A 16,795-nucleotide genomic window follows, 5' to 3' on the forward strand; every position below is an offset into this window, starting at 1 on the left:
AACTGAAAACTGACGGGACAAAAAAAAATCTAACATACAAATACACAACTGGAAGCAGTGCAGCCAAGAGACACTACTAAAGTAGGCTCAAATTGGACTCTACTATCGCAAGTTTTGTCACATCATGTTTTGATCTGATAAATCTTAAGTCACTTTGATCAAATGTAGAATTACTGCACCTTCTGTTTGGACAGTAACATGGTGGTAACTGTTGAACTCAACTCAAAAAAAAAAAAAGGTCACACGTCCTGAGCGTGCAAGGCTGGGAACACCAAGTGCAGGTAGGATTAAAAGGTTTACATAAAGCACTTAATGTGCGATTCCAATTCTGCCGTGCGCACTGCCACGCACATATTACGTGTATTAGCTTTCACAGTAGCGATGCCATAGTTGCAGTCTGACACACTTCTGGCTGCCCTGTTCCTGCAAGACAGGTTTTTGCAAAAAAAATATTGTCATGTTTTAATCTTGCGAGATTTTATCACACGAGATCTCGTGACACTTGACTCTTGGAATATACGTATTAATACAATTTCATGGAACAAATACTATCATTTAAGTTGTAAATCTAGGCCAGTGCTTTAGTTATTGCTTAGGCCAGCAGAGAAGGCTTTGCTGTCCCTGACTGCACGCCACAGATATATACTATTGAACTAGTTGTTTTTTGTTTTTTGATTTACTGTACATGCAAGTAGCATCAATGAGCACTGTGAGGAACAAAAGTCAAACGAAACTATCCAACAGTGCACGATTGAGAGGAAAGGAGACATCAATATTTGTCATACGTGTTTCATACCAATAAAGACGAAAACCACAAGTTACACATATAATAAGTGTTTTTGTGACTAACCATGCAGTATTTGCTGATACATAACAAACATAACTTCTTCATATTAGGAATTGTTGTAATAAATTTAAATTGCACATAAAAGCATTCAAATAAGTGAAAAAGTATTTCACAAAAGCAGATCACGTACCAAAACACCAAGTTTACACAGCAAATTTTACAGTTTTTTTCTGTTGTTGTTTGTCACAGTGGCCTCTAAGATGAGCCTGTGAGTGTGTGATCTTTATGATTGCCAAGGTCATTTCCTCATCTCCAAAAGAGGCTGTTTCCATGCACTTGTCTTGTGATTGAAGCGAGTTCACACCATTTATACCCCGCTAAGTGTCACCCTCCAGTCATTCTCGCAAATTGAATTAGTTTCGGTCTGAATTTATGCTTCCAAACTAGTAATTATATTTTAACCCCAGAGGAAACAAGAGGAATATCTTCAAGAGTGGTGAAATGTGTCGATCTATAATTATATGGCAACCGAAAAGACACAAGCAATTTACCAACCATTCACCTGTTTGCATATTAAAACACACCAGTTCACATCTTCTAGAAAGTTTGATCAAACTGATGAGAAAAGTTTCTCTCTCAATTACCATCTGAGATTAATCTCCTTAATCCCAATTTGATCTCTTCCGTGCGTATTAGGGGCTATCTTTCATCTGCCCACCTATGTGTTTTAAATCTCCGTCACAGTTGGAAGTGACTGTTGAGTTTCGTCCAGCATCTGAGTAAGATTGGGGATCTGATTAGTGGTGATGAGGACAGAATCTAAATAGTCTAATGCATTTACAACAATGATAATTCAGTTTGAACTGTCTGAGAGGTATTAATTGAACACTTAAGTTTATTGTTTTGCTTGTAGTTTGTGGAGTGCTGCATCATACTGACAGCGCTATCTAATACTCCGATACCCACCTACTGGCCAGGTCTCCCCTTTCATGCCATGAGCGTGGTTATGATGTGAGTGTACTATAATAACAATAACAACAAAAGTAGTCTAAACACCTCTTTGAACAGCAAGCATGAGTTTAAGAAGACCATCAGATGGGAAGGGTGCACCGTCACACTGGATTCTGGTCATTAGTGAGGACTGTACAGCATCTCTCAAGTGGAGTTGTAACCTCCGGAGGTCAAGCTGTTCACAAATTGAGAGAGAGAGAAAAAACTGAATTGTCTGTTACTTCAGAACTACTACTAATCTTTTAAATACTGTGTCGCTCGCGAGTCAGTGAGGAAACGGTAGCTCTTTCTTTGGCAGGGACCAATCACGAGCTATCAATGTACTCACGACAAGCTTGTCAACCCATTAGAGATCGCAGGAGGTCATTACTCAATATACCAGTCCGACTCGTGGTGTCATCTTACAAAGAACGCTAAACTCATCACACGGCAACTTAATACTCAAAAGGTATCTAGGAAATATACAGGTACCAATACGACTTGATAATTTTTAAAAAACTATTCTAAAGTTTTCTCATGATGCATTGCTGCAATGATGTCAGCCTCCCTTGGTGCTCCTCTGGCTCCCTCTGGTGGACAGAGGCAGCATTGCAGCACCATCCATCCATCCATTTTCTATGCCGCTTGTCCCCAAAGGCTTTGCTCACATGAAATGCATTATGGAAAAACGTTAAAATAGTTTGTTTTTTTTTCATTTTATTCCACTGCACGAAACTGGACTGGCTTTTCCCGCTCATCGGACGCTCAGCGTCTCTGGGGGTCTATGGGGCAGTGGGCTGGCCCAGACGCTCGGCTTCTGCATGATGATTGGATGATCTGTCTAAGTTTTGCACACTGCAAAACATGCTACGAAAAATGTCTTGCCGGGGTGGCGCGTTAAAAAGCTTTGTTTGGTGCGGCATTTGGGGGGCGGGGCCGAGGGGTCACCAACGTGCATGGTGCCCGCGGGCACAAAGGAGTCCCCCACGACCACGTGAGGTGCCTGCAAGCCTGCTTTTCATTCAGGTTTTCCGTTAATAAAGTGAAAACACAAGAAAGAAATGCATTCTGAAACACAAAGTGTAAGTTGTGGATACCAGTATTTTGTTCATGTTCTGGTAAAACAGGCATATACGCTTTTTTGGGGTTGAAATAAGCCATGAAAATAAATGTTGCAAAAATGAGTAGCTCTTGGCCATTTTCATTTTGCAAAAGTAGCTCTCACAAGGATAAAACGTGGGTGACCCCTGATATAGCCAGTTATAAATTAAAACATTTACACTTAATCAACGTGAGCCGTATCGGTATAAAACCGTGATCGGAGCATCAGGGAGTGTGTGTGTGTGTGTGTGTGTGTATTGTATGTATTGGATCTTAAAACTTTCAAACCATTGCAATACCTCGTTTGTCATCTATGTAACCATTGCAACACACTAATTTCATTCTTTTTCTGTACTGTTGCATTCTCTTCATTTACAGGGCAATGCACTTGTTAGCTCACTGTCTTGCCTGCTGCTCAAACTGGACAAAACATATCAAGTTTGAACACCAAAGTAGATAGAGAAAGAAAGCCCAGGACAGCACACGGTAATTTTGCTCCAAGGAAATGTATTTCCCTCTTTCGGTCTTGGCCAATCGACGATCCCCATTTTGTTCTTCCTTGTGCTTTTTTTCTTCTTTGTCAGTGGTTGCAAATGTGGCAGTACCGCCCCAAACGAACACTTGTAACTTTGTGACGTTTGGTTCACTGGAGTAGTGCAGTGTGAATGGGAACCAAATAAAACGAACATCGTGTGACATTTCTCAACATTCCCCACCCAGTCTCAACAACCCGCGAACTATCTTGATGTGAATGCACCCTGAGAGGTTTCTGCTCTCTTTTTTTTTTTTTTATAAATGTGTTATTTACTGTACTATATTGGATCTTTTTAGATAGCACCTAATGATGTCCTAAAGTGCTGTCAATGTGACACCACAGCCTTTCAATTGGACCTGAAAAGCCATTCTTTTCATTTTGGGGTCTCTTTTCTGCAGGCGAGACAAAATGTAGCCCACAAGCCTTTGCCACCTCCTCAACTTTCCCCTCCAAAAAAAGAAAATGGGGATGCGTCTTATATATTTGCAAGTTTGACTTTTTGCTTTTAGAGGTAATTGCTGTTGGTTGTGCGACTACATCAGAAGAAGGGCATTAATGATACTCGCTGGCCGTAAGGAAGCACTGTGCTGCAAAGGACAGGAGGGGAGCAAATCATATTCTTGAACTAAATGTGTTTGCATGTGTTCCTGAATGTCTTTGTTCATCTGTTTTTTGTACTTTTCCCACTCAATTGCTGTATATTGCAGTTTAAAAATGATTGTGTGTTGATATGTCTCTCTCAATAGCTTCAGCATGTGTGCCTGAATGTTTTACACATTTATTTTAGTATTTTTCTCACTTACTGTACAGTAATTATGCAGTACAATGCAGTGCAAAATAATTGTGTGTTGATATGTGAGTTTCTCTAAATGGTTTCAGTGTGTGTGTGTGTGTGTGTGCCGGAATGCATTTGCTCATTTATTTTTAATAGTTTTCCTCACTTAATTGTGTCAGACATCGCAGCTCATAATAATTGTGTGTGATTATTCTTGTCTCCCTAAATGGCTCCCCTGTGTGTGTGCACAAGAAGCACGTGCGGACGTCTGTCCTTTTGCGCGGATTAAGGCGGTGAATGCTGCAAGAGGATGATCAGACTGGGAGCACACCAGGGTTGCACTGCGATCACAGAGGGATTATGGGGGATATGGTGCTGTAGTGCATTGCAGGGCCGCCTCCAGTTAGGCTCATCTCCGCCACGCTCCCCTCACACACACCACTTTAATTGCCTTTGCTTCTTTCATTACTTTTATTGCCTCTCCTCTGCATTGCGTGCTCCCCGGGCTTGTGGAAAGGTCATTGTGATGGTGGCGGTGCAAGCACACACACGCACACACACACACACACACACATACGCTTACTTTGTCCCTGACAAGCAGAAATTGGCTGAGGCATTAAAGCCGGGGAACACAGTGACACAACGGGGTGGCGGCTAACACGGCGAGCAGATTTTAATCACATCTATAATTCATTATTTCATACCAAGGCGGTAAAGAGACCAGAATTATAGCTGTGAATGCAGTCTAAAGAAGGGATTCCAGTTGTTTCGTGATGCAGCTTTAGTGGTGCGGATAAAGCTTGCTGCTCCTCTATAGGGATGCTAAAATAAACAAATACTGGAAAATGCCACCACCACCACGGAGGAGCTGTGTTGACAGCATTATGTTGGTTGTCGGGATGGCCAACATGTTTGCTCTGCCAAGTACTCAGATTATTAAAAGTGTTGCATCCACAAGTGATCTTTTAGTTCTGGGGCAATAAAGCCTGGAAAACACTAGGACGTTATTGGCTACGTATAGGCCTCGATGTGTTTGTGTGAGCTGCACTCTCGCTGAGGCTGTGAAATCAGCATCCGGCCTTTGTATTATGACCAGCTCCTCTCTTGTTGCTGCACATCTCTTCATTTTCTCGTGTAACCCGGTTTAGTGCTCCTCTCGCTCCCTGTGCACCCAGCATGGCACCCACTGGGGTCACCCATTGTGCGTTGCTGACCATGTTGTGTAGCCTCCACTGATGGCCACAGGATGTTCACGCTACTAGCACATTAGTACAGTTAGATTGGAGACGTCGAACGAGGCCGAGGGAATCAGTAGTCACATGAAGTGCTTTTAACTGATAGCCACATGTACAGGGTTAGGTTGTTTTTTTTTTTAAATGTCCACTGTTAGTAAAATGAAAGCACATCGGCAGGCTTTCAAGCCCACACTTGGGGTCATATGCCCCAACTAATGTAAGCCATTTTGTATATTTACAATAACTGTTACTACACTGTGACATCAGCCTTCCAGAATTCAACAGGCATGGTGGGTCGACGAGCGGACACGGCGTCTTTGGACCTTTATTTGCGCACATGTTCTTTTCTTGCTTATTTATTAGTACAGTGTAAGGGTACATTTGGTCATTTTAAACTACACTGTAAAAAAAATCTGCTAAAAAATGAACAGGGGCACTTTACAGTCGTCCCTCGCCACTGTGCGGTTCAAATTTCATGGCTTCACTCCATCACAGTTTTGCAAAAATATATTAATTAATAAATCATGCTGTTTTGTGGTTAAATATGGCCTATTATTATTGAAAAATATGCATGTTGAAGCTAATTTTACGTTTTTTCCCTAAATTTAGCATTTTCAAGCAGAAAAATGACTGAACTAAAATCAATACATTTTATAAGCATTCAGAAGATGCATTCAAAGACACTGTGAATTATATGTAGTGTTGTGCACTGGTCACTCGCTGTCAGTATTGTTACTGTAATGTTCATTGAGACAAACTAACAGCAAACTTTATTGCCGGACCAACAGGCTTTCATTGCAGGTTTGAATTATCTCACAACAGGCACTGTAATCCCTAATAAAAATCCCCCATAAAAACACAGACTACTGTCGTGGCCGTAAAGCACACCAAGCTAAAATTCAACACTAAACCCCCGACGTCGCTTCCTGTCCGCCTGGCACGCTCCGAAGGAACACATTTATAGCAACACACACGAGCAAGAGTTTTATTTATGTGGCTTATTTACTCTTAATATGTGCACTGGGTATTACGAGTGTAAAGGTGACTATAGGGGTGTTATTTCATGTCTAGAGCACAGCTGTCAAACACAAGGCCCGGGGGCCAGATGTGGCCCGCCACATCATTTGATGCGGCCCGCAAAACCCTTGGAATAATGCACGTCAATAATGCACTTCACCTCTGCCCTTTTAAATGTATTTGATCTGTCATTTTGACAGAAAAACTGTACTGCATGCGGTTCTTCTAAACATCAGCATTATCTAATCATGCAGCAAGATAATCCAAGCATTTTTCAAAAACAAATACTTGAATGTCTGCTTGTCACCATGACATTCTCACTTCACTTCTCATTTCGGAGCAAGTTATCCATCAATTTGTTAGAAAAAATATAATAATCTAATGCATGGGCAACTGTGTAATAATATTATGAGGTTATATTCATATTTAGACAGTTACAAGTGGCCCTCTGAGGGCAGCCGTAACTGCGATGTGGCCCTCAGTGAAAATGAGTTTGACACCCCTGGTTTAGAGGGTTCTAATTATGTTAAAAATGGTATTTAGAAAGTCATAAACAGGTTTCTATGCTCTAACTTTGAAAATATTCCATTTATATATAAGTAAGCCTTCTTTGCTGAAATTCGCTTATCCCGGTCGGGTCTGGAACCAATGAATCGCAATAAACGAGGGATGACTGTACTAGCAAAATAAGTAAAGGCCTATTTTTAGGATAGGATGACCCTACATTTTTCAAGATTTTTTATATATTTTTTTTATTTTTCAAAATAAAATGAATCTTTTTAAATCATGTTTAAATACCAGTGAAACTACAACTGGTACACTGCAATGAAACATTGAGGCACATTGGCGTAACGTATGCAATAAAACTGCACATCGATAGCTCGTCGCTCGCTTGATGAACAACAGTCCATTTTTTTCCGATGCTTTGTGTCAGGCCCCCTCAGAAATATCAGTTTTAACTGCTTGACAGTTGTTTGATGACTCTGCTTCACGGATCACCGTAGTCTTAAAATCAGTACCATCACTTTGACAACTTGCCCAACCTCCAGCAGGTCTCTGTGTCATCATGGTCGCATCTCTCCAGGTCACTGCTGTGTGTGTGTGTGTGTGACTGACAGGAAGAAAAGCTCTGGCTCACATAGGGAGAAGTTATTTGGTACCACCTGGTCGTTTGCATGTACAGTATAAGTCTAGACCACGAATATCAGATGATCTTTTTTTTTCAGGTAAAAAAAATCTAATCTTACATTTGTGTCAATATCATAATATTGCTTTTGTTTTGTTCTGATGGTTGTACCTTCACCTTCACCTGGAAGGTGTCTCTTTTTGTTAAAATCGTGTATGTACATGGACATCTCTTACATCAGATCCCTAAAGCTAATCTGCTCATTCATATCATTTTCATAGCATCATGACGTTTTCGCAGCTTCAGCCTGAGCCCTGCTAAAAACTCACATTTATGTGGACGTAGAACTTTCGTTGGCTTATTTTTCCACTCCAATCACCGGCCCGATGACCTCTACTTGGTCAGATAAGTGGAGGACCACACCTGATCCTTACAATTAAATATCCCACTCAAATTTCAAGTATTTTAAACATGGCTCCAAATATACTAAATAAAATATGACTGGTCTTATGTCGCTTGGGAGAGGTTTATGTGTCGATGGAAGGCTGTCTCATAGTTGAAGCCATCTCGGCAGGACTTCACCTCTAAGTATAAGCCAGCTTTCTCCCACCTGCATTACACCTCTAGCTGACATTCTCTAAAATGGAAAAGGAGGGAAATACGGGTTGACTGAGGGGATACTTCTGTTGTGGAAGACAGACAGAATTCAGAGTGCGGTTTGGGGGGATGTGAACCCAATCTTCCATGTGTTGACTGTACTGATGAGGGGCTTGAGCTAAGACCAGCCTCTCGATCCCATCATTCCTTGTGTTTACTTTGAGACTGACTATCCACACCGGCGACCTCCCCACACTTCTCCATTCAGCTTTAGCTGTAGAACCTACATCATGAGAGCCACACGCCTTTCGAATGCTGCAGTGGTTCTGTTTTCAGTAAGCTCAGTAATGGAAAAAGCGTTAGATATTTTTAGGGTGGTAAAGTAGGTGGAATTACAGTTAGGGAGATTGAAGGTAAATTCTCCTGCTGACTATTTCGTGCTGGGATGCCCGGTCTGGTTGCTGAGTGGTGGTGAGCCGCTCTGAGCCAACTCCCATCCCTCCATTACATGTCATTAGTGGTACTTTCAGGGAAGCTGACCAGACTGAGACCTACCCCCTGCCCTCCTCAGATAGTTAGCCATGCATATGGATGGATTTATGATCCCTCTCATCCACCTCGTCGGAGTGGGAATTAGGCCAGTGAGGAGAAGAGTCTGGGAAGGGGGAAAGGGAACACCCATATCTGACCTTAATGGCAAAGATGGAGCTATTATTTCAGCTAACTAAGGGGTTGCGTTCATGCTTGGATCGTTGTGGTGTGTTGTGGTGTCACGCAGGTGATCGACAATGTGAGAGGGTCACATTTTATGACCTTTCTGGATCGTGTGCAACGACATTCGTGCGTGAAAATAGATTAGACGCTCCCCTGAAGAGCTGTGTTTTAATTCCACACAGTAATACAATGATGCCATTTTAAAAAGCGCATTTCTCGCTAGGCAGTATTCATTAGCAGTTTACTCTTCCACATCACTTACGTCGGCTACGCCCCCTGATTGATGGGGGGGTTGTTTATTTGTATATGAGAGAATGCAATATTCATGTTGCATGCTTTTCTGAGCAGACGTTTGCTTGACTCAGTGAAATGGTATTTGGGATTAGATTTTCACAGCAGATTGCTGTTATTAAAGGCGGAAAAAAACTCTTTTGAGCAGCCATCTTCCAGGGGAGGCAATCTCCCTCGCAGCCAGAGTGCTGGACCACAGCTCTCAATGCACTGAAGCAAAAGAGCTTTGGTCCGCAACCTTTCACGCCTTCCTCTCTCCTTTTTGTGATTGAATAGGTAATAACTATGAGTTGCCTCTAAAAGCTTGCTCCTCTTCTTTTTGTCTGTTTGGCCACTGCACCTGTCCAATGCATGTCTGGCTTCATGTCGTCTTGGCCCACATGCCAAGTCAACTGATAGGCAACCAACTCCTCGTACGTCCACTTTTTCTATCATACTTTTGTGTCTTCACATTCCCAGTAAAGACACCAAGAGGCTCAATGTGCTGACAATATATGGAAACAAACTACAGTGGAACCTCTGAGGTTGAACACAATCCATTCCGGTTGACCATCGCGTTGTTAAGATGTAGGACACTTTTTTTTTCCATTTGCCGTTTTGTGTTTGCGATCTATAGCTTTAATGCTAATATGTTTCTGACAGTGTGCAACTAAATGGTCACATTTTGCGACTTAAATATGAGACATTGCGAGTAAATTTTTCATGTGCGACTAGATGAAAGTATGCGTCCCGTATTGAGTTAACAAGGGATGCACTGATTACCACGAGAATGAAAAATAGTAAAATGTGGAGTCAAATTGATGCCAGTGTGTGTGATTGTTCACGTTTCAATCTCATTGCAGTTCGACTTTTCTGCCATGCCATCTTTGTTTACACATTTTGCCTGGCTCTCACTCTGGTGGCACCTAGCTCGCTAGCTAGACATCAGCCTAGCCTCTGGTCCATAAACTCCAAATGTAACTTTTTTTTTTTTTTTTACCCACAGTGACAACATTTTGTCTTTAAAACTGACAAACAATGCAGTTTGTTCGGAGATCGTTTTTGTCCCACGGGGAAGCTACAAGTGGCTATCACGTTCATGAGGTACGCGCTAACTTACTTTTTGCAAGTGTCACTTAACAAGTTTGCTCTCTTGTTACCATTATAACAATTATGTCTTGTCCTCAAAACACTAGTTGTATGTCTAAGTAGTTTAACAAACACGTAGTATGTCCAGCTTTAGGACAGTGATGCTATCACTGGGACGCCAACAGGTGCTGTAGCTCGTAAACTACGAGTAGCTTGTCAGCTGGTATTGAGTAGCTCCTCAAAAAATATTTGCTTCAACTCTTAGGATTTTCTATGTCTTCAATTCAGACATGATGCCAGTACTTAATGACCACAAAATAGCATCAAGACAATTAGCACACTGTTTGAGTGAAGATCTGTTTTGTAGTACAATTGAAATGTTGCCAGTCACATAAAACACAAATAGCTCACCTATAGGTGGAAAACAGTTTTATTCTCTGATCAGAAAAAATGTAATCTTGACAGTCAGGATGGCTTCCAACATTACTGGCATGACAAGGAGATCCCACCTGAGATGTCTTCTACCCGGCACAGTGGAGGGGGGGTCCATCATGATCTGGGGTGCTTTTTCATTCAGTGGAACACTGGAGCTTCAGGTGGTGCAGGGTCGTTAAACGGCGGCTTCTTATGTGCAGATGTTGCAGCGTGCATCCCTCATGATTGAGGGCCCTCGTCTGTGTGGTAACAGCTGGGTTTTTCAACAGGACAACGCTGCAGTTCACAATGCTCGCTTGACCAAGGACTTCTTCAGGGAGAATAACATCACTCTTTTGGACCATCCTGCATGTTCCCGTCATTTAAATCCCATAGAGAACATTTGGGGATGGATGGCAAGGGAAGTTTATAAAAATGGCCATCAGTTCCAGACAGTTGATGCCCTTCATGAAGTCATCTTCACCACTTGGAGCAATGTTCCCTCTAGCCTCCTGGAAACACTCGCATCAAGCATGCCCAAACCAATTTTTGAAGTGATTAACAAGAACGGTGGAGCTACTCATTACTGAGTCCTACTGAGAACATTTTTTTGTTCTGGTTTGGAGAGTTTTTTGTTATTTTTTGAGCGAGGGTCTTAAACTTTTGATCAGCTGATAAACAGCCTATTTCAGTTGAATTGTTGTTTTCAATAAATGACTTTTTCAAAGTGCTTTTTGTCTCACTCCCCCTTCTTGCTTTTGCATATTGTAGCTCTACTTAAAACCTCATTGAGATCCAAATGTGCAAAATGCAAATTCTAGCAATTTTCCAAATGGTCTTAAGATTTTCATCAGGTCTGTACAACTGTAAGACCATCAGGGGACCTTTAATATAGTGAGCGATCTCCGTGTATGTATACGAAATATTCTCTTATCTATGCCCAAAATCGAATAATAAAGTTCCAAGTCACACATGCAGTACGTCTGTCATTGGGTGAATAATATTGCACAGCTTAAAAAAAGCCAAATCCACAGAAGTAGTTTTCTCCATCAAAAGGCAAACCCTCTGATTAGAAGCACATTAAACCACCATTTGTACATACACCAAAAGCCTTTATAACAATGTTTGGGACTAGAGAATATTTTTAATTTTTTTAAATTTTGTCTCTAGTCTTCAGCCTGCATTCATCACACACACACACACACGCGCACACACGCGCACACACACGTGCGCACACAGTAGGACAGCTCATTAGCCTGTCCTACACTCACAGCTCTGGCAGAATGTGACCCTGCCTAATTGTGTACCATGCTCATTTGTCCTCCCTGCATGACGTGACGATTGCTTATTTATTCTCCTCGGGGCTCCCATCTCGCACTAAAATGATGGGCTCATTTCATTCACTGCACATTTTTCGAGCTTTATTTGATAAGCGCATTTTCCCCTCGGCGTTCAAATCCCTCCATTTCCCGTGCTTCGGAAAGTTTTAATTTTACCCCGGCACGTTATTGCTCAGATTGTTTTGTGCACTAATTATCTACGATAGAGAAGAACTTTTTGCACGTGTGATCCTGTTTATTCTAGTTGAATAGAGCAGCACAAAAGGGGGCCGGCATTAATGATGCTGTGTGAATATTTGAGGAGGCAATTGTGTACACAAAGCTGGCAGACGTGCTCAACAAGAAGCTTAAGAGGGATTTGGACACCACCGAGGCTCGGGACGAATTAGACCAAATTTGCATTCTCTTCTGATTTGACATCTAGTTAGAGGCCTGTTTCACAAATAAAGCCATTAAGCTTTTGTTCTAGTCGCGTAATAAGGGAGCGCTGCGGAACAGAAAAGCGTACAACAAGCCATGGCTGATTGGGAATTTGGTTAATAGTGTTATATGATTCTTTTTCTCGCTGACAGCCTGTCTTCTGTCCCTCCAGCTACCCTATATGAAGAAGGCCAAGTGACATCATCATCATTTTTACGGGTGAGCAGCTTCACAATGAGTACACTATCTTAGGTAATTTTATTCACTGCTTAGTAAGAACCAGTTTTTTAGTTGGTGTGTGTGTGTGTGTGTGTGTGTGTGTGTGTGTGTGTGTGTGTGTTGGACATGCACTCACAAACTTGCACTAGTATAAAAAAGCTGAATGGTCATCCCTGTCTGACGGGAGATCCACTCATTTGCTGACTTTTATTTATAAAGCTCTACTTGGGATGGTTCCATCCTATCCCGGAATTTACCTTGTTAAGGACCACACAGGCTACGAACCACTTGCTTTTTTGCTCTGACTGTCCATCGTGTTTTCACGGAATTGGGGAAAAGGGCATTTCATTTTGATGCTGGAACTCTCTGCAAGATGAATTAAAATAGGTAAACCTGATCCTCCTTGATAACGTTGTTCAAATTCTTAAAACTAAGTAACTCGAAAGCATTGGACGCTGCTTCTTTAGCAGCACTGGTGTCTTCATAGTCTTTCAAAATACCATCGTAAGGATATTGGGGATTCAGGCGGCTGATAGGGTAAAGAACTCTCACATGATTGACGATATGATTGAGCTCAGGGGAGGTATGCAACACATCACAGAAAAGGTGCACGTAACACACACCACCGTGCGGGTAATCTCCCCTCATTGGAGAGTTTATTTAAAATTGTCGGTTATCTGAGCTATTTTTAATGTTATCGGATTTATCGCTATGACGTCAATTCCTCATATTGGCCCAATAATTATCGAACCGATAATTATCCTAGTTTTATTTTAGGGTTAGGGTTTTGAGTTAGGGATAGGGTTTCAAGTTAGGACTAGGTTTTTGAATTAGGGCAGGGGTTACAATTTTAAATTTAGGGTTAGTGTTTGGAGTTTCAGGTTAGGATTTCCAGTTAGGGAGTCGAAAACCCCAGCCCGAACTCAAAAATCCTAAACCTACCTAAAAGCATTTGAATGACCCTAACTCAAACAGCCCAAACCCTTGAAACCATAACCCTTGGGTCAATGATAAGACTAAAGAGATGATCATTGACCCAAGAACAAGGGAAAAGGAGCCGCATAAACCCCTGTTTATTGATGACACTGAGGTGGAGAGGGTGAAAACCTTCAAGTTCCTTGGCACACACATCAGCGAGGACCTCACCTGGTCAACACCCAACAAATTATGAAGAAGACCCAAAGGAGACTGTACTTCCTGAGAAGACTGAGGAAATTTGGCATGTCCACCACAATCCTGAGTTGCTTCTACAGATGCACCATCGAAAGTGTCCTTACCGCCTCCATCACTGTTTGGTACGGTAACTGTACAACACGTGATAGGAAGGCACTCCAGCGGATGATCAAGACCTCACAGAACATTGTTGGGGCAGCCCTCCCCTCACTGCAAGACATTTATACATCTAGAGTCCTACGCAGAACACACAACCTCATCAAGGACAGCACACATCCACAACACTCACTATTCACACTCCTACCGTCAGGCAGACGCTACAGGAGTTTGAAGTCCAGGACCACAAGGCTGGCAAACAGCTTTTACCCACAGGCCATCAGGCTTCTCAACGAAGCACTCACACACGCCGCACGTACACACTTATAACACTTTATTTATTTATTGGTATTAATGTCTCTTCTGTTCTTGTTGCTTAATGTATTGGTATTAATGTTTCTTTTGTTCTCATTCATTTTCTTGTGTTTTCTTTCTTTTTTCGGTAGAATGAACAGAACAAGAATTTCATTGTATAGTATAACTACCTGTTTTACTGTGCATATGACAATAAAACTCTTGAATCTCATTGTATTAGCTTTTCAGCATTAAAGTTTTTAACTTCTATTTCAAACATCAACAGAAATACCTTGTAACATCTCTTGCTTTTTCCTGTGATTCTCTTTAGCTAAATGATGTCTTTATTTCCGTTTGCTGCTCCCGGACAGTGACAGCGACAGGAGGGAAGCCACACAAGAGGAGAAGAGTCCGGGTGCCAAACACAAACACTATACTGTGTGTGCAATTCGATTTGAGTTTTTGCTGGACTGAGACAAAGTCAAGTAAATTTGTCCTTTCATTTGTATTTAACAATATTAAAAAAAATTCAGAGTTTGGTTTTCTGTATTTAACATGTGTTAACAATAACCAGTGTTGACTACTGAAAAGCATGTGTTTTCTGTCCTTAATTACATCAGTGGTTTGATTCCTTTATTTTGTTGTGGGAATACGTAATAAAACAACAGTAATGTATTTTTTATCATCAAGTTAGCCTTTGTTGAGTTCTACCAAACAGTTGATAAAAACCCCTGCAGCCACATACCCTGAGAAGACAATGCAAACAAACTCTTAATGAACACGAGGAATCACAGCCAAATAAAAGAATAATAAAGGCGTCAAAAGCTTAACAAGTTTGCCTTTGTTCTTCTTCCACTCCACCCACTGAGTGAAAAGCAGGCAGCTCTCAGGGCAGCTCGGAGAGTTCCATGCCCATCGGCCCTCAATCACATGGGATGTCTGAGTTTGACAGTATAAAGTATTTCTTCTGAAACAAAATAAGAGCCCTAAGCAATGGTGGATGAGCTGTTAGTAACCACGGAGTCCATGGGGAGGGAGACTAAGCATGATAGTTCACTGTATACAAAGTGTTGGTTAGGGATAAGACAATGGACCAGGAAAACAACACATCATAGGATGCTGCAATACTCTTAACTTTCTTGCACTGCTACTGCTTGTGGTCCAACAACCTGATGCAAACGTCATGAGAGTGAAGAAGAGCTGACTAGACTTAATTCCAGCCTTGTAAGAAGAGGACACCGTCGGCTGAATCAATAAGCAGCATTAATACTAGCACGGCTGTCAATATGCTCTACTTAAGGTGTGAGGTTAACTGAAAACAATGATATCAAACGAGCAGGCCGCTACCACGCCAGCGTGTCACCGCATGAACTCCTCCAGCTGTGGGTGGTTAACGAACGCATGACTGACACGTCTGTCGATATTTCAACATAAGTTAATATTTAAACATGGTGTATTCCTTCGAGTAACGAGCTGAGGGTGTGCGTCTCATGGGCGCCCCAGTGGATGACAGTGGTCTTATTTATGTAACAATGTTCTGTGAGCTACTCAGCTTATTACATAGACTTGACTGTAGGTCTATAAATACAATGAATAAAGCAACATTGTCGTTGAGGATAACTTATTTTGGATGAATGTATCTTAAGGTCAGAAGATGTTGTAATGTTGCTATCATATTAATGAGCATCCTAGTATTTGGCCAGCACAGCCTTTGCTGTGTTGGATTATTTGTAACTTGCCAACATGTGTACAACTGCAGTCAAAATGATTCAAGCACTACAAATTGAATTTATTTGCAAAATGTATGGAGAGTAATCCCTCGTTTATCGCAGTTAGTTGTTTCCAGACCCACCCATGATGCGTGAATTTCCGTGAAGTAGAATTCCTAATTTATAAACACTTGTTTATGACCTTGCCATGACGGTTTTTAACTTCATTACACCCAGATAGTCACCTTCACACTTCACACACACAAATAAGACTCATACTTATGTGTGTTGCTGTAAATGTGTTCCGGTGGCTGGGACAGGAAATGACATCAGGGGTTCAGAGTTTCGTTTTAGTTTGGCTTGGGTTACCGCCACAACAATAACCCATGTGTTTTTTAGGGATTTTTTTTTTATCTGTTGTGAGCTCATTCAAACCTTCAATAAAAGCCTGTTGTTCCAGAAATCTGGTGCTTGTGTGTCTCACCGAATGCTACAGTAACATTACTGACACCTACTGACCAGTGTAGAATACTACATGTTATATCAACTCTGAATGAATCTTCTGAGTGCCATATATTTGTATCTTAGTTTATTTCACCATTTTGAGGTTTAAACTCTTAATTTTAGGCAAGATATACGTAAAATTTGCTTAAATGTGCATTTTTAATACAAATAATAGGCTGGTTATAGTATCGATTCTAATAGGCATGAGTCAAGTTGCGAAATTCGAAGCGTGAAGTGGCGAGGGACGACTGCAATCTTCAAATAGATGGCCAATTTCAATAAACAGTGACCCTTGGTAATGTTAGTTAGTGTTGAGCTATTTCAGTTGTTTTGTTGGTTTATTGCAAACTACTGTAATAAACAATGCAAATCAACAGAATTTATAGTGAG

General features: G+C 41.4%; 1 long non-coding RNA gene across 1 annotated transcript in view; it reads left to right on the forward strand.

Moving 5' to 3' along the window:
* Positions 1-16,342, forward strand: part of LOC129179169 (uncharacterized) — a 77,026-nt gene extending 60,684 nt beyond the window's left edge. Inside the window, exons 6-7 of the long non-coding RNA XR_008569907.1 lie at positions 12,583-12,629; positions 14,524-16,342. This is a non-coding gene — a long non-coding RNA (uncharacterized LOC129179169). The remainder of the gene's footprint in view (positions 1-12,582; positions 12,630-14,523) is intronic.
* Positions 16,343-16,795: the final 453 nt, after the last annotated feature.

The sequence above is a fragment of the Dunckerocampus dactyliophorus genome, chromosome 3 (genome assembly GCF_027744805.1).
Source record: "Dunckerocampus dactyliophorus isolate RoL2022-P2 chromosome 3, RoL_Ddac_1.1, whole genome shotgun sequence".
In the NCBI taxonomy this organism is placed as follows: domain Eukaryota; kingdom Metazoa; phylum Chordata; class Actinopteri; order Syngnathiformes; family Syngnathidae; genus Dunckerocampus; species Dunckerocampus dactyliophorus.